This window comes from Triticum dicoccoides, chromosome 4B (assembly GCF_002162155.2).
Source record: "Triticum dicoccoides isolate Atlit2015 ecotype Zavitan chromosome 4B, WEW_v2.0, whole genome shotgun sequence".
NCBI classification, from domain to species: domain Eukaryota; kingdom Viridiplantae; phylum Streptophyta; class Magnoliopsida; order Poales; family Poaceae; genus Triticum; species Triticum dicoccoides.
In genome coordinates, this window is record NC_041387.1 from 311217010 (window position 1) to 311235597 (window position 18588).

Below are 18588 nucleotides of genomic sequence, written 5' to 3' on the forward strand. Positions count from 1 at the left end.
TACAAATATGGATAATAGAGATTACATATTTAAGACTAAAGTTTGGCTAGTGCCTACATGTTTTAGATTGAACAAAGTTAAGTGCCCCGTAATCCCTTTCTTGTCCCTCTCCTCCTAGGAACTACAGTGGGAGGTGAAGAGGGAAAAAGGAGTGTCTAGGTAGAGGCCCAACCTGACCCAGTCTGGGCCCGTGGGACGCAGCCTGACAAGATCGGGAGGGTGCGGACGAAGGTGATGAGCGGGGAGAGCAGTTAGGCGATGCCCTGGTCACCAACGCTAGGACCAGTGGGATGCAGCAGGAGGGATACAGGCAGGGAAGATGAAGCCGGAGTCCATGATGAAGCCCGCGGGGGTCCACTTGGAGGAGGCGGAGACACCCACATCCAACACCCCATAAATCGCCTTGCCGGGGGGAGAAGGCCCAGGTGCATATGGTGGTGCCACCGACCCCCTACTAACGGTGAAGGTGCATCTGGCGCTCAGTCGGAGTCAGAGTCGTCGTCCTCCCACTCGACACCATCGTCTTCTCCATCACTCTCCTCCTTCTCGCTGTTTCTCTAGGAGCTGCTTTCATCGTTGGTCGAGCTTTCTGCGCAGCACCCTAAGCGAGCACCTGAATGCCGGAAGACCTTGACTGAGAGAGGGTGGCATCCATTAACTTGAAATGGAGAACGTGCCATGCCGCCAAGCTATGGGTACGAGCAAAGAATTTCCAGCCACGTCGGAGATGCATGACATGATGCGCAGGGAACTCCACGTCCGCCTAAATGCTGCCGTTGCAGCAGCCCCTCATGTGCAGCCTCAGTCCCGGGGGTTGTTCTACCTTCATCACCGTTGCGAAGGGAGTTGGAAGCTGGAGATGGCTGCATGGAGGCCCGTGCAGCTTGATGATGAATTCCAGTGACTAGTCCCCAACGTGGCCTTCATTCGGGCCCAGGGCAACTATAGGAGGGGCAAGCAAAGAACCACCACGTCCTTCTCGGCCCCGGGCGCCATGATGGTCGTGCCCTCGTCCTTTGCCACCACCTCTCACGCTAGACTCCGCCCCTACGTCCCTAGTAGGAGGAGGAAGGCGCTCTCGAGCGGAAGCACTCCTCGCCACCATTGGAGCACCGCCACATTCTCTTCCCCTCACCATGGTGGAAGAAATATACTAGAAGAAGAAGGAGATGTGTGTGAGTGAGCACCTCGCCCACGTCCCCTTTTATAGGCGAACGTGGCCGGGGCCTGGCTCCTCACCCATGAGCCAACCACCACACTCCACCAATCAAGCTCCTCTGCATCACTGATGGTGCACAGAATCAAGACAGCCCTCCTGTCCCTATCTGTGGCGCCTGGATTTCTTCCATGGCACTCATTCCCGTGCCCTTTGCATCCGCCACCAACCCTGCGCTATGCTTGCAGCGTATGTGGCAGAAATGGCAAGGGCGGGAGTACGAGTAAAATGGCAGTTACCACCCCATGAACGTGGGGCATAGGCAGCCTGTGGGTCGTGGAGTAAATTTTTCCGCATTGCCTCGTACGGCGCACGGGAAAACCGGGAACTAACTCAAGCACAGAGTTAGATTCAGGGCTCCGCAGACCCAAGAAGGTTCAAACTCAGGGGCGTGTATGAAGATCTCAACCTCCCAAGCTTCAAGCTCGTCGCACCCACCGCCTAGCCTAGCCGGATTCGTGAGAGTGAGGAAGAAGATGAACACAACAGTTTACCTAGGTTCGGGCCACCTTGCGGTGTAAGACCCTATTCCTGCTTTGTGGTGGATTGGCCACATGAGGAGCCGAGAATGAACTAGTAAAGTGGATGAACAACCTCATGAGGGCAATGTCGGTGAGGGAGGAAAGAATTCAATCCTTGGTGGTGGATAACCTATATTTATAGTGGCCTTGGTCCTCTTCCCCCAAAACTTAGGCAGGAAGGGATCCCACAAAGGCCAATTCGAAAGGGGACAAGTAGTACATCTAATCGTGACGAAAGGTGGTCTTCTGATGTAGGGCGGAACCCTAGGGGCCGATATTTCACGTTTGGGGAGGATCCCTATGATGAACATGAAGAACACGAGGAGGGGGACGAGAGAAAACGGGGAAACACAAGAGGAAAACACTCAACCAATGAGAATATGATCACACATGCGCTAGATTATCGAAACACAAGTAGAGATACAAGATCCAAGTCCAACAAAGGACGATACAAAGGGTAACCGATTCTTCTCCATGAGCAGGTCTTGATGGGGTCTTCTCCGGATGGAGGTCTTGAATCTAGGTGGATCTTCTCCGAATGGAGGTGTCAGTCCCTCACGAGGAGTAGATCCGGATGGATGAGCGAGGCTCTATCTCACAAATGAGCTAAATCAACACTAACCCTAGCTAGGAGGTGGGAGAGGTCTATTTATAGTCATAGTGCAAATGAGGGGCGAAGTGAAGGGGTACAAGGGCATCAGCCCGTAGCTGGACGCAGCAAGGGTCCGTACGTCCGTGGGGCACCAGTTGTCCAGAGGCTCGCGGGGTCCCGGACGTCCGAGGGTCTTCGGATGTCCGTAGATTCCAGTCTGTGATCGCTGGCACGGACGTCCGGACTTCCTCGGAATTCCGTGATTTTGGTTCTGCTGGGGAAGGGTCGGACGTCTGGGCTGGCTCGGTCGTCCGGGGCCTGGGAGTGGTCGAACGTCCGGGGTGGTCCGGTCGTCCGGAGCCTGTAGCTCTGGCCTGCCTCTCTTCTCTTGGCTGTAGCGACCACTAGGGGTCGGACGCCCGGGGCCTGTAGCTTCCAAAGAAGCTCTTCTTCTTGTCCTTCACGCTTGGTGTCCTCGCCATCTTGGTCATTCCATGTAGTTGTTCCGTGGCTCTCCTCCAAGCACCTGATCACACTGAGAGTTTCTGTATGAGGTAGTAGCCATGTCTCGTGAGTAGGGAGAGGGAGTTCGGAGAGGAGCGAGTTCACCTTATCTTCGATAGCCTTTGCTAGAGCTCTTGTCATGGGTCCAAGCGGTGTCAAGGGAGATGTAGGTACGTCCATGGGGATGAGCGAGGGATGCTCTGCATCATCTCCCCCCCTTGGGAAAGATCCGACCTCGGATCGTAAGTTTCATCACCATGGTATGGTGAGAGGTCTTTGACGTTGAAGATGTCAGTCACGTTGTACTTGTCTCGTTTGAGGTCAATCTTGTAGGCGCTGTTGTTGTAGCATGCTAGAACCTTGAAGGGTCCATCGGCTCGTGGTAGAAGTTTGGACTTGCAGTTGTTGGGGAAGCGGTCCTCACGAAGGTGTAGCCACACGAGATCGCCAATGTTGAAGATCATGGGTTGCTTGTTGACATTGAGCTTGGACGCTAGTCGTTGTACTTGGCGTTCAATGGTGTGTCTTGTATCTTTGTGCATCTTCTTGAGGTAGCTTGCTCGTGCACTCGCATCGAAGTTGGTGCTCTCTTGTAGTGGAAGAGGAAGAATATCTAATGGGGACAACAGGTTGAAGTCGTGGATGACCCCAAAAGGGGACTTGCCAGTAGTCGAATGTCTTGCACAGTTGTAGGCGTACTCGGCGATGGGTAGGCACGCCTCCCACTCCTTGATGTTCTTCTTGATCAACATGCAAAGTAGAGTGGAGAGCATACGGTTCGTCACCTCCGTCTGGCCGTCGGTTTGAGGATGGTATGAGGATGAGAACAAGAGCTTAAATCCGAGCATGGCGCATAGCGTCTTCCAAAAGTAACTCAAGAACTTGACGTCGCGGTCGAAGACGATTGTATTCGGTACTCCATGGAGTCGCAAGATTTCCCTACAAAAGAGATTGGCAACATGTGAAGCATCATCTATCTTGTTTCAAGGAATGAAATGTTCCTTCTTAGAAAATCGGTCCACAACAACAAAGACGGAATCATAGCCATTTTGAGTTCTAGGCAAACCAAGTACAAAATCAATGCTAATGTCTTCCCAAGGTTGATACAGAATAGTAAGAGGCATGTAAAGACCATGGGATTGAGCTTTAGACTTAGCTTCGCGACATGTAGAGCATTGGTTGGTGAAGCGTGAGACGTTGCGGAACTTCTTGGGCCAAAAGTAGTTGTTGGAGAGCGTGGCAAATGTCTTGTCGCGTCCAAAGTGTCCCATGAGTCCGCCTTCGTGAGCCTTTTGCAAAAGGAGCAAACGAAGAGAAGACTCAGGAATGCAAAGTTTGTTAGCTCTCATAAGATAATCATCCTTGATGTAATATCATTCCCAAGATGTATGCATCAAACACTTAGCATAAGGAGTAGCAAAAGATGGGTCATTAGCATACAAGTCTTTTATGTGCTCAAAGCCAAAAATATTCAACTCAAGTTTAGTGACAAGCGTGCATATGCGTGAAAGTGCATCCGCAACTACATTTTCCTTAACCTTAATGTACTTGATCACATAGGGAAAATATTCAATAAATTCACTCCATTTGGCATGACACTTGTTCAACTTAGTATGGCCTTTTAAGTATGTAAGTGTTTCATGATCGGTATCGATAACAAACTCATGAGGTCTAAGCTAATGTTCCCAAATATGTAGCACACGCACTAAAGCATACAATTCTTTGTCATAGATGGGATAGTTAAGTTGAGCACCGGAGAGTTTTTCACTAAAATATGCAATGGCTCGTTTTTCTCGCATCAAAACTCCGCCAATTCCGCTACCACTTGCATCGCAATGAACCTCAAAAGTTTTGTCAAAGTTGGGCAAAGCGAGAATCAGAGCATGATTAAGCAAAGACTTGAGCTCATCAAAAGTGGTAGATTGCAAAGATCCCCAAACAAAAGGAGCATTCTTCTTACTCAAGGCATGCAAAGGAGCGGCAATAGTGCTAAAATCTTTCACAAAGCGATGGTACAAACCCGCAAGGCCAAGAAAGCTACGCACTTGTTGCAAATTGATGGGTTGGGGCCAAGTTTTAATTGCTTCAATTTTAGATTCATCAACATGGACACCCTTGGAAGAGACAACGAAACCCAAGAAAACAAGCTCGTCAACACCAATTGTGCACTTTTTCATGTTGGCATAAAGACGTTCCTTGCGAAGCGTTTGCAAAACAGCCCTAACATGCTTTAGATGCTATTTCAAGGATTTGCTAAAAACAAGAATGTCATGAAAGTAAACCACAACAAATACTCCAATATAAGGTCGAAGCACAAAATGCATAAGACGCATGAAAGTACCGGGAACTTTCGACAAACCCATAGGCATAACCAACCACTCGTACAAGCCAAATTTAGTTTTTAAAGTGGTTTTCCATTCATCACCTTCTTGCATGCGGATTTGATAATAGCCACTTTTAAGATCATTTTTTGAGAAAATGGTGGCATCGCTAAGTTCATCAAGCATATCATCTAAGCAAGGAATTGGATGCCTATAACGAACAGTAATATCATTGATAGGTCTAAAATCCGAGCACATGCGAAAACTACCATCTTGCTTGGGCACAAGTATAATAGGAACGGCACAAGGGCTTAAGCTTTCACGTACATGTACGTTGTCGATTAGTTGTTGTACTTGCCGTTGGATCTACTTAGTTTCTTCGGGGTTGACGCGGTATGGAGCTTTGTTTGGTAGGGGTGCTCCGGGGATGAGGTCGATTCGGTGCTCAATGCCTCATAGAGGAGGTAGACCTGGAGGTAGCTCATCGGGGAAAACATCTTGGAATTCCTGCAGAAGAGAAGATAACACTAAAGGTAGATCATGAGAGGTGTTAGCTTTTGGTTCCCCATCCTTGCACACAAGGACAAAGTGCATAACACTCGATGGGTTCTCACACACTTCTCTCATCTCACTTTTGGTAGCAAATAGGACTAAGTTTTTCTTGTCGCTCATCGTGGAGGCACTCGGTTTTGGCTTGTGGCTCTCACTCTCTTTTGGGTGGATCAATTTCTCACTTTTCTCTCCAAGATGGGTGGCTTGCTTGTCGGCTATCACTTGACTAGGAGACATAGGTTGTAGCACATACTCCTTCCCTTTCATCTTGAAGCTAGAGTGATTGGTACGCCCGTTGTGGATGACGCCTCGTCAAATTGCCATGGTCGACCTAGAAGGAGGTGGCAAACAGACATCAGGACGACATCACACTCCAGAGTGTCCTCATATGTGCCAATCTTGAAGGAGACTTGGACCGTATGCTCAACTCGTATAGTGCCGGAATCGCTTAGCCATTGGACTTTGTAGGGGTGCGGGTGCTTCATCTTGACCAATTATAGCTTGGAGAATAGTTCTTCAGTTGCCAAGTTGTGACAATTACCTCCATCGATGATGACCTGGACGGACCTTCCATTGATGCCAGCCTTTGTGTGGAAGATGTGGCATCTTGGTCTTCTTCTTGTTGATGTTCAAGAGTCAAGACTTTGGAGACAATGAGAGTGGGGCTCGAATCCTCATCACAAAAGACTTGATCATCTTCATCCTCGTTCATGCGCCGGTGCATGTCCACTTGCTCAAGGGCTTCTATTCTTCCTCACTCATTGAGTCATAGGTTCCATCATCGTTGAGGATCATGGTGCGCTTTTGGTGCATTGGAAAGACTTGTGGCCTCAGCCGCCGCAAGTGAAACACTTGAAGGAGCTTGTATTGACGACTTCATTGGTTGGAGTAGATGATGAAGCACGCTCCTTGATGTTGCTTGTAGTAGTAGGAGGACGACTCTATCTTGTCGAACCTTTCTTGTAACTTGACTTGTCGTCGTTGCTTGTAGATGGCTTGGTTGAGGTATAAGTTGGAGGAGTCGTTGAAGCTTGGTTGTTGTAGAAGCCGTAGGTCTTGGATGAGTACTTGGCGTATTTGAAGTCATCTTGCACTTGACATTTCGCCTTGGTAGCTTGGTGCACGAGCTCAATGAGGTTGGAGTATGGTTGGAAGTCGGCAATCTTCTTGATGGGACGATTGAGGCCATTCAAGAAGCATGCCATAGTTTGCTCATCATCTTCCGTGACATTGGCTCGTATCATGGCTATCTCCATTTCCTTGTAGTATTCTTCAACACTCTTTGTTCCTTGCTTGAGGAGTTGGAGCTTCTTGAAGAGGTCACGGTTGTAGTAGGTAGGCACAAAAGATGCTCACATGACATCTTTCATTTGAGCCCAAGTGGTGATGGATGGTTCACCTCTTGCTTCTCGGCGCTCAAGGACTTGTTCCCACCATATGAGCACATAGTCTTGGAACTCTTGGGATGCCGTAGCGATCTTCTTCTCTTCCTCATAGTTGTGCAAACGAAATATTTTGTCGACCTTCAATGCCCATGATAGGTACTCTTCGGGATCATTGCTTCCATTGAACTTGGGCATGGTGAATTTTAGCTCGCCGCAGTGTTGCTCTTCATTGTGTTGTGGTCGAGGATGATTATGACGCCCTTGACGTGGAGGATAATCATCCTCATGTTGCTCTTGGCGTGGAGGAAGTCCATGATCAACTTGCTCTTGTTGAAGTTGAGGTTGAGGAGGAACTTGCTAGGCTTGTGGAGGAGCTTGAGGAACTTGACGTTCCACTCGCGGTTGGTAGTTCCGCTCTTGGATTTCTTCTCGAAGTGCTTCTTCTTGATTGCGCCGATCTTGATTGCTGTTAGAGATGGCTCGACTTCATTCTTGAAGGGCACGTTGTGCCTCAAGAGCTTGCACTTCATGTTGTTGTTGTTTAAGACGTTGAGCCTCAGCGTCTTGTTCCTCTTGATGTAGACGCGCTCGTTCTTCCTCTTGGCGACGTTGACGTTGTCGTTCTTGAGCTTGTGCAAAAGAAACCTGGTGTGGTTGAGGAGGAAGTACTTGCTCGTTGACTTGCCCTTGTGAATGCTTGTCGTGTAGAGGATTGCGAGATGCATGACGGTCTTGACGTGCGGCTCGTTGAAGAGTTATCAATGTCGGTGTACTTGAGCCAGAGAAGGTGTCGTCAGAGTGTTGACTTGTGCGGCTCTGTCTTGAGTATGAAGAAGTTGAAGGAGGATGGTTCACCAACAAGTCGTGGATCTCGTCCATTCTTGCGTTGTTCTCTTCCTTTTGAGCGTCGAGCTTGTTGTCGAAGTAGTCCCTTGTACGTTGCTCGGAGAGTCGCAAGTCGGTGGCGAGGTCGTCGATGCGGTTGGTCATTGCTTGTGTCTCTTGATGCAACACTCGTTGTGCACTGAAGAGGTGGCTCTTGGTGATGAATGATGACATGTCATCGTCTTGCTCGATGAAGAGTGGATTGGTAGAAGTACTTGGCCTATCCATCATTCCAAACAAAAATGTGAGTGGTAGATGGAGAAGAACTTATACCAAATGTACCCTGACCGATGTTGGAGATGAATCAAGATCACTCAAATGCGGACAATGAAATAGCACAATTGGTACCAATTCTTGTCGGTTCTCGCACCTACACAAGTAAAAGCTGATGGTGGAGCTTGGTTAGGATGGTGGCACAAAATTTGATGCAATTATAAGTGAGATTCAGTAAAGTTGGAAAAGATTCACAAATTTGCCAAAGCAACAAGTAGACCAAGCAAGTAGAGGTACACGGAAACACACACGCAAATTGATAAGTGGGATTGTGCAAACCAAAATTGAGCCAAAATGTGGAAACCACGAATTTGCTCTTGTTGCACAATACACGAGGGACGATTGCACAATAGGCGGATACGTAACTTGTGCACAACCTACTAGGCAAAAATGCAACGACCTCTATCCCAAGCATGCTATATGTATGGTATTCCAGTGATATGATCCAAGATGATCGGGTATGACAATCTTAATGTAGTATGATGCTATGGTTCTTGCTTATAAGCTCTTTGCTTATCTTTCCTCTTTGCTTAAAAGCATTGTTGGCTCTTTCACTTTTGAGCTCTTTTCTCATGCAAAACTTCGCGAACCAAGATAGCAATTGTGTATGCGATAACAACTTTGTGACGCAAAAGATGATGCCAAGATATGCACCACTATGGTATGGTATGTATGCTATGGAGTATGAACACTAATGTGCACAAGTCACGTTGCCGGCAATGCTGAAAGGCTAGTCTCGATGGGTAAGCCACGCAAAAGTAAGGCCATGTGGTTATCAATGCAATTGCAAGCTATGACAAAGATGTCGTTGAGGTTACCGTCCTTGGCGAGGATGAATCCTTTGCGAAGGTGAGCGGTGATGATGATGATGTCGAACCATACCAATATAGTCGAAACACAATAGGACACAGGAACCACAACTCAAAATCTCAATGACCAAAATGTGTCAAAATCGTCATAGGAGGTATTGGGGGATGATGGTTGTGTATGTGGGAAGCTGTGGTAGTATAATGGTTTGCAAGATGTGGTGGAAAGTGGGGAAGTGGTGGTGGCTGAACTGGAAACTTTCAGTTTCGTCAGGTTTTCTAGGACGTCCGGGTGGTCAAGGTCGTCCGGTCGTTCCACGTCTGGTGGGGTCCGGTTGTCCGGGTCCTGAGCGAATATCGAGCACGGGATGAACTGCACGATTTCGGGGTGGAGGGAGATGGTGATGTCGAATTCGGGCGGACTTGTGGATGGAAAAGGGTGGGGAGGGTGGGGAAAGATAGATCCACAAGTGGCGACACAAATCCATGGATCAAATCCAACAAAATTGAAACTCATCAACAAATCACAAAAAAAATTTGGGGCTATTTTTGGTGGGGATTTTTGGATTTAGGAAGAAAACAACAAAATCAAGGTAGAAAACACGGGGGACGGGCTCCAAAAACATGATCAACGTGGCTCATGATACCAATATGATGTAGGGCGGAACCCTAGGGGCCGATCTTTCACATTTCGAGAGGATCCCTACGAGGAACACGAAGAACATGAGGAGGGGAACGAGAGAAAACGGGGAAACACAAGAGGAAAACACTCAACCAACGAGAATATGATCACACATGCGCTAGATCATCGAAACACAAGTTGAGATACAAGGTCCAAGTCCAACAAAGGATGATAAAAAGTGTAACCGATTCTTCTCCGTGAGGAGGTCTTGATGGGGTCTTCTCCGGATGGAGGTCTTGAATCTAGGTCGATCTTCTCAGGATGGAGGTGTCGGTCCCTCACGAGGAGTAGATCCGAATGGATGAGCGAGGCTCTATCTCACAAATGAGCTAAATCAATGCTAACCCTATCTAGGATGTGGGATAGGTCCATTTATAGTCATAGTGCAAATGAGGGTGAAGTGAAGGGGTACAAGGGCATCAGCCCGCAGTTGGACGCAGCTAGGGTCAGGACGTCCGTGGGGCGCCGGTCGTCCAGAGGCTCGCGGGGTCCCAGACGTCCGAGGGTCTTCGGATGTCCATAGATTCCATTCTATGATCGCTAGCACGGACATTCGGACTTCCTCGGATTTCCTTGATTTTGGTTCTATTGGGGAAGGGATGAACGTCCGGGCTGGCTCGGTCATCCGGGGCCTGGGAGTGGTCGGATGTCCAGGCTGGTCTGGTCGTTCGGAGCCTATAGCTCTGGACTGCGTCTCTTCTCTTGTCTACAGCGACCTCCAAGGGTCAGACGTCCGGGCTGGGCCGGTCGTCCGGGGCTTGTAGCTTCCAAATCAGCTCTTCTTCTTATCCTTCACGCTTGGTGTCCTCACCGTCTTGGCCATTGCATGTAGCTATTCCGTGGCTCTCCTCCAAGCACCTGATCACACATAGAGTTTCCGTATGAGGTAGTAGCCATGTCTCGTGAGTAGGGAGAGGGAGTTCGGAGAGGAGCCAGTTCACCTTATCTTCGATAGCCTTTGCTCGAGCTGTTGTCATGGGTCCAAGTGGTGTTGAGGGAGATGTAGGTACGTCCATGAGGATGAGCGAGGGATGCTCCGCATCATCTTCGCCTCCAAAGCTTCTGGACGTGATGCAGCGGTGGGCTTGGTGATGACCTCCATCCTGCCGAGACACTGGTCTTGGTCTTGTAGCACCGGAATGGAAACCATTGGGAGATTCCTTGGGAACCCACATCTGTCCTTGCGTCCTTAGCACCAAAGAGGAAACCGCCTCCTCTGCGCCTACTGGTGCTCGTCTGGCCTTGGTCGTCATGCCCCATGTCATCGCAGCCTCATGAGGCGGGCTACCTACATAGAAATGTCTGCTCCTCAGGAGGCCTCTCCCTCTAGAGGTCTTGGTGTCCTCCGCTTCACGAGGCCTGGCCCCTCTTTAGGGTCTTGTCTGGGCGGTCTTGCAGATGGGCCTTACCAGGCCATCGACTAAGCCACACCGTGGGCCATAGCCAGGCAAGTCTGGGTACCCTCGTTCCTAGAACATCGATAGTATCCCCCGGGCCCAAGGCGTGCTCGGGCTGGCTTCGAGGCAAAGCCAACAGGTAAGGCTGAAGTGCTGCAGGCCCGACCTCTTGCGGGCCATACTGATGCGCGCGCTTGACGGGACGCGAACGCCTCCGCTTCCCCACGCCATCTCGGCAACTGCCCTGACTTGAGAACAGACTGGCACACATCGCTAGGCCATCATTATTCCTTCTTGCTTGCTTCAGGACCCCTTTCCTCCGCAAAGGACCTCTCCAGATCCAATCGAGCCCGGCTTCCCCTTTCCTTTCTCTAACCCTGATGCTGGTGACTTCGCATATGGCTCCCAACAAGTCGAAGCCCGCAGCACAAGCCGCAAGCTCGTCCTCCTCTCCTGCACTAGCACTCATCGTGTCCTCCATCACCGAGGAGGGGAACCTCACTCTTGTGCTCATGTATACGGTGAGTGACGAATCAGTGGAAGGAGACCGTGATCTGGGCCAGCTCCGTTGTGCAGCGGACCCTGGCACGGGTGGTTTACCCCCTCTTCCTTCATAGCATCTTCACGGGGCTCGCCCCCCCTTTCCGAGTTCTTCGCCGACATCCTCGACCACTATCAGGTCCATGCCCTGCATTTTCAACCCAACTCCATGCTCCTCCTGTCCATCTTTGCCTTCTACGGCGAGGCCTTCGTGGGTATCAGGCCCTCCATGCCACTCCTCCAACACTTCTTCTCTCTGCGGATGCATGATCTGACCCAGCGTTCCGACTATGTGTCCTTCATCGTGGTCCACAAGACCAACATGCTCCTGAGGGCCAGGAAGAAGGTGGAAAGCTTCCGGCCCCCGGACCCCCGGACGGCTCCTGTCCTGAGGAAGATGACCTTAGACATGTATGCATGGGCCTTGACAGGGGGCGTGCTTGTGAAGGAGTTCCTAACGCAGCACCTCGCTTCACTCAAGTCGCACATGTGCGCCATATCGGAGTTTCGGGGCACTGCGGGCGACATCAGGCTGCACTCAAAGAGCTTGACGGGCGAGGAGCTGGACAAAGCCATGAACACCCTGCTCGAGGATGAGTCAGGGGACCTTCCGAAGGCCTACGCCCTGCTATACCGCCGTGCTGACAGGGAGGCATAGATCGCCGCCATGTCTGTCTTCAACGAGCTGGGGCTCGCGTTGCCTGGACGCCCCAATATCGGTGCCGGTGTCCTCCGGCGACAGTTGATACGTTTCCAATGTATCTAATTTTTTTATTGTTCCATGCTATTATATTATCATTCTTGGATGTTTTACAATCATTTTATAGCTACTTTATATCTTTTTTTGAGACTAACCTATTGACATAATGCCCAGTGCCAGTTGTTGTTTTTTGCTTGTTTTTTACTTTGCAGAAAATCAATACCAAACGGAGTCCAAATGTAGCGCAACTTTTTGGTGATTTTTTCTGGACTAGAAGACACCCGTTGGGCCAAAAAAGTACAAGAGGGGGGCTCCGAGGTCAATAGTTATGCATCCAGCTCCTCTGCGTCACTGACGGAGCACTAAAGACAATAGTTATGCAATGAAATTACATCCTACTCGTGGTGCATTATTCAGTGTTAGTTATGCTTAATGCTCGCTTATGTGATTTTTTGTTTCTTGGTTGGATGCTTCTCAATCTTTTGCTAGCCTTCACTTGCACTAAGTATGATCACTACTTGTGCATCCAAAATCCTTAAACCCAGTTTTGCCATATGAGTCCACTATACCTACCTATATGCGGTATTCTATTGTTGTTCTAAGAAAATTTGTATGTGCCATCTCTACATTTCAAAATAAATTTCTATTTTGTGTGCTTGTACCGCTCACGAAACGGTAGGGGGTGGTTGATATTTTTCCATGCTAGATGTGTTATTCTCAAGATGAGTGTTTATTACCTTGTCATTGCATGAGAGTACGGCAAAGGTATTAGGGATGCGTAGTCCCGAAATGAAAAATGAATCTACTTTATGTTGTCAAATAATAAATTCCTTGGAAAGTGTTGATATGGACGGCACCCATGGATTCGGTTAGCAGTGAAATTTGAATGTATGGTGGAAAAAGGAATAAACTTTATTTTCTGTTTGGGAACCGCCTATGATCAATCTAGCATGGAATGTATTGGAAACTACTCGATCATTTTCATTGACAGGAAAAGCATGCCACCCAAAATGTTTTATCTCTATCTCTTTCGCTTTGAGCTCTGGCACCTCTACAAATCCCTACTTCCCTCTGCGAAGGGCGTTTCTACTTACTTTATGCAATTTTATTTTTATTTCAGTCTCCATCTTCTCTTATAAAGCATCAACTAAGGGGCACTATGATCGTACTTGAGCATTGGGCGTAGCTAATATGTGACTGTGTTTCATGAATGGATCAACGATTGAGCATAATGGGCTAGGGATAACTTGCTTTAGTATTGATATTTTGAAAGACATGGTTGCTTGTTGATATGTTTGAGTATTGAAATCTTGATGTAAAAACTAGACTAATTCTTTGAATCATATAAAAGTCCAAATGTCCATGCTACAAAGAAAAGAATATGTGATGAACATCTTAGGTAGCATTCCACATCAAAAATTCTGTTTTTGTCATTTACGTGCTTGAGGACGAGAAGGAATTAATCTTGGGGATGCTGATAGGTCTCCAACGTATCTATAATTTTTGATTGTTCCATGCTGTTATATTATCATTCTTGGATGTTTAACAATCATTTTATAGAAACTTTATATCATTTTTGGGGACTAACCTATTGACATTGTGCCCCCAGTTGCTGTATTTTGCTTTTTTTACGTCACAGAAAATCAATACCAAACGGAGTCCAAATGCAACAATTTTTTTTGGTGATTTTTTTGGACTAGAAGACACCTTCTAGGCCAATGAAGTACCAGAGGGGGGCTCCGAGTGGAGCACAACCCACGTGGGCACGCCTAGGGGCCCAAGCGCGCCCTAGTGGTTTGTGCCCACCTCCGCACCGCATCTTTGCTCAATAAATACCCGAGAAAACTTACCCTCATCACAACAAATGAGATGAATATCGCAACTAAGGTAACAATTGATCCAACGGCATAATGATACCAAGCATCATTATCAATGGCATATTTTCTGATCTTCTTAATCTTCAAGCGCATTGCATCCATCTTCAAGAGCATTGCATTCATCTTCATCTTGTGATGATCGACGACATCGGCAACATACAACTCCAATTTCATCTTCTCTTCTTCAATTCTTTTAATTTTTTGTTCCAAATACTCATTTTCTTTTTCAACTAAATTTAACTTCTCGACAAGAGGGTCGGTTGCAAATTCCGGTTCACATACCTCCTAGATTAAAATATCTCTATCTGAACTTGATGGCCATAATTTTCATAAATGCGAAATGCAACAAGTAGTTATAAAAGAGGATTTACCACATCTGAATCATAAAGCGGGCAAGGCCCGCCGGGGACGGATATCAAGACCATGGCACTATGTATAACAAACAATCATACAAAGTATGAAAATTATACAAGTAACTATATAAGTCATACAATCATACAAGTAACTATATAAATGAAGTACAACATAAAATATTTAATACATAATAATAATCTGAATTGTCAGGTTCAATAAATGCTTCGGGATCAATAAAGGCATCATCATTATCACTATCAGTAATGACGTGCTCATCATCATCATTAATAAATGCATCATCATGTGGAAGGACACCTGTACGTAATTGGTCAAGCATTGACAGGTCATCTGCAGTAGTAGCCTCTTCTAGTTTAGGCTCTTCTTGTTCCAGCTGAGGGCTGAAGTCGGGTTCACTGTCGGTGTCTACTTCAATGTTCTCGGGTGAAGTAGAGCGGTTCTTGAAATGTTTTTTTGGAAATACGTGTTTCTTTGAAGAATTCTCCTTCATATGTGTCTGGGTTAATGTGAGGTTCATAATCCTCTTCACTGGGGGGAGGTGGTCTAACACGTGGCGGCACTTCATAAACGACATCCCAACCATTGAGATTAGTATCACTTTGACAGGCCCACGGTAGATAGAAAACTTGGGTTGCCTGTTGAGCCATAATATAGACATCGGGAACATCCAAATGGGTGCTTTGTTTGATTTCCACTAGCCCTATATGTTCATGAGTCCTTCTAGTGTCCTTCGGCCGGAACCGATAACATTTGAAGACTATGACATTTGATCGGTTTGCACCATATAACTGAAGTTCATAAATTGCTTCAACACTTCCATAATACTCGGTATCTACTTCGCCGATAGTAGAGACACAACAATTTGTAGACTTTCAGTCGGCCATAGATAGCTCTTTGCCATAGGTACAGAAACTATACCCTATGATCTTGTATTTGTCAAATGAACGGACCTTAAAGTGAATACCATTAGCGACTTGTCTCAATTCGGCGTCCATAAGCTCTGAATTAGCCTACAAGTTTAATGCAAAAGGGATTGTTGCATTAGCCACAAATTAGACAAAGAAATGAAATGGTCTAATGGAAATTACCGTTTTTTGAACCAAGAGATGAAACCGGGATAGCCGCGTCCATGCTTTTCTAGAAGCTCATACTCTTTGACGGAATCCTTTTGGATCACCTCTTCCTACGAGAATTTGTCTACGTATCGTCTGTATCAAATTTATCTGGGAATAAGAGCAGTTCAAAAGAATTGGAAGTTGCAAAACAATGTACCGAGAACTTACTTGATGTACGGCCGAACTTCTAATAGGTTGTTGAAGATACACAACTAAATGGTCTGCCATTATTTGAAATCCAACGTTAACAAATTAGAAGCGCGGGCTGGTGCCAGAACCCCTTTGAATAGGCTGAGGTTGGATCGACCCTTTTCGGGTCACCAGAAATGTATGGAGGCTTCGGAATATGCAAATGACGATTTTTGGCTTTCTAGTGTGCGGTCACAAAGTTTGTCGCCACCTTAGTAATGAATGCCTGGGCCATCGATGCTTCAATTCTACGTTTATTTTTACATTTTTCTCAAAGTGTCTTCTGCATCCTCTCAGTTGCATAGCACCAACGATTCTGCACAGGCCCCCCAAATCTTGCCTCGGTTGGGAGATGCAAAATCAAGTGATGCATTGGATTAAAGAAGCCCAATGGAAATATCTTCTCTAACTTGCAGATCAACTCCAGCGCCAACTCTTCCATTTCTTCTACCAGGTCAGGCGATAGTTCTTTTGCAAAAGAACGCGGAAGAAATAGCTCAACTCTGCCAGTACTTGCCATTCATCCTCAGGGATGAATCCATGCAACATCACCGGCATTACCCGCTCAATCCATATGTGCCAATCATGACTCTTGAGACCAAATATCCTAAATTTTTCAAATACTATCATCATCGGGTCGTAGCATTCTCTGCCTAAGTTGAACAAAGCCTTCATAGCCATTATTTGTGAGATGGAATCCAGCTGACAAAGCTCAGTGTGCTCATGGAAAGGACGTTTTGAACACTCCAACATTTCATTTAAGGCCTTTGCAGATTGCTCCATCTCATCGTCCGAGTCCTGAGCATCATCAAAGTCTTACACCATGTCTTGCATCCCGGTACCATGCTCATCGGTGCAAAGATGAAGCACCTCAACTCCGGCGCGTTGGCCAGACTCGCCATGAAATGTCTACACCATATAATCTGACGTAAACCCCTCTTCTGCAACTATTTGCCCATTTCATCCTCTGTCCTCTTGTGCCAATTGTTGCACTCAGCACAGGGGCACCAGGTTGTCCTCTGGCCATTTACAAATGCGGCTCTCGGAAACCCCTTGGTTTTTGTTAACCATTCAATGGTCATGTCTTTCTGACTAGTGTGACTGGTGTACATCCACGCACGATCACTCATCTTGCCTAGCTACTGGACACATAAGAAATATATATATATATATAAATTAATCAGTATGTATATATTCATCAGTTAATGGAGTTTGTCACTTTTATTACGTCCATGCAACCTAGACTGTAATAGGTACAGATAGGTCGTAATCCCACGCGAGTATGTGTAGATTGGGTTCATTTTCCGATGCTCTCCTCCGGATCTGATGCAAAATTTCGGCAGCACCTCCCCGGTGTTCTCTTGATACACCTCTCGGCATTAAGCAGAGAGGATGTGTACCGGGAGAACAACAGGGAGGCACCGACGAAATTCTGCATCAGATCCGGAGCAGAGCATATGGGAAAACGAACCCAATCTACACATACTCAGGCTGTCCATGGATAATGTTGGACATTCGAAAGAATCACGGTTATAAATATGCAAATGCATGCATATTTATAGATGTAACCCTTTCAAACGGGAGATGCATAGTGGTCACGCATACTGATGATTGAAGACACCTATAGCTAGCAAGTTTCATCGGCACGAAGACCGGAACAGAGCAAATCAAGGGGGGTGGAGGAGATGTCATTTGTGCTCACCCACGAACGTAGGGGTGGAGCTCCTCGAACACTAGACCCTCGCAGCGAGGAAACACCTGCATATTTAAATCGAAAGATGAGTTTCATAGCAATATTGTTTTTTTCCATCAACATAACTAAATATTTACAACAAGACAAGTAGGTTAGGGGGTTCCTCGGCATCGATGGAATCCTAAATAACAAGTATCATCAGCACTCGGTGTTGAACAATAGATCCACGCCCCACAAGTTACGCCAGTGCCCGGCGTCCCACAACAATAGTTCTGGTGGCCGATGACGGTTGAACACCTTGGCGAATTTGTCTGGCATCCTTTGATATGAGGATTAAAGTCAAGTTTTGAAAGTTCAAACAACCAAACCGACTTGAGTCAGTTTGGGTGTTTCAAGTTTCAACACTTGGTTTTTAATCATCATTGCAGAGGCTGCCAGACAAATTCGCAATGGTGCTTGACCGCCATCGACGAAGAGAACTGTTGCTGCGGGATGCCGGACGCTGGTGTCACTTGTGGGACATGGATGTAGTGTTCAACACCGACGGCTACATGTATCTCGCACCGACGATACTTGCAATTTAGTGTTCCATCGATACCGAGGAACCCCCTAACCCGCTTGTCCCCGGGCGCGCCCTCTGGTATGGGCGACGGCGTCGTGATTGGTGGGACCCACTGGCTCCACCATCTATCCCCTTGGTGACCGGCGACCCCTCGACCCGTCGGCTTCTTCTTCTTCCTCCTCTCTTTTACTTCATTTTGTTCATCTTTAAACTAAATGTAACCTAAAATAAACAATAAACTAAATGTAACCTAAAATAAACTAAATTAACCTAAACTAACCTAAAGTGAACTAAACTAACCTAACCTAAACTAAACAAACATAAACTAAATCTAGAAAAAATAGAAAAAACAAAACAACTCACCACGAGGAGGGGCGGGGCGGCGGCGTGGTGGGGCGGGGCTACT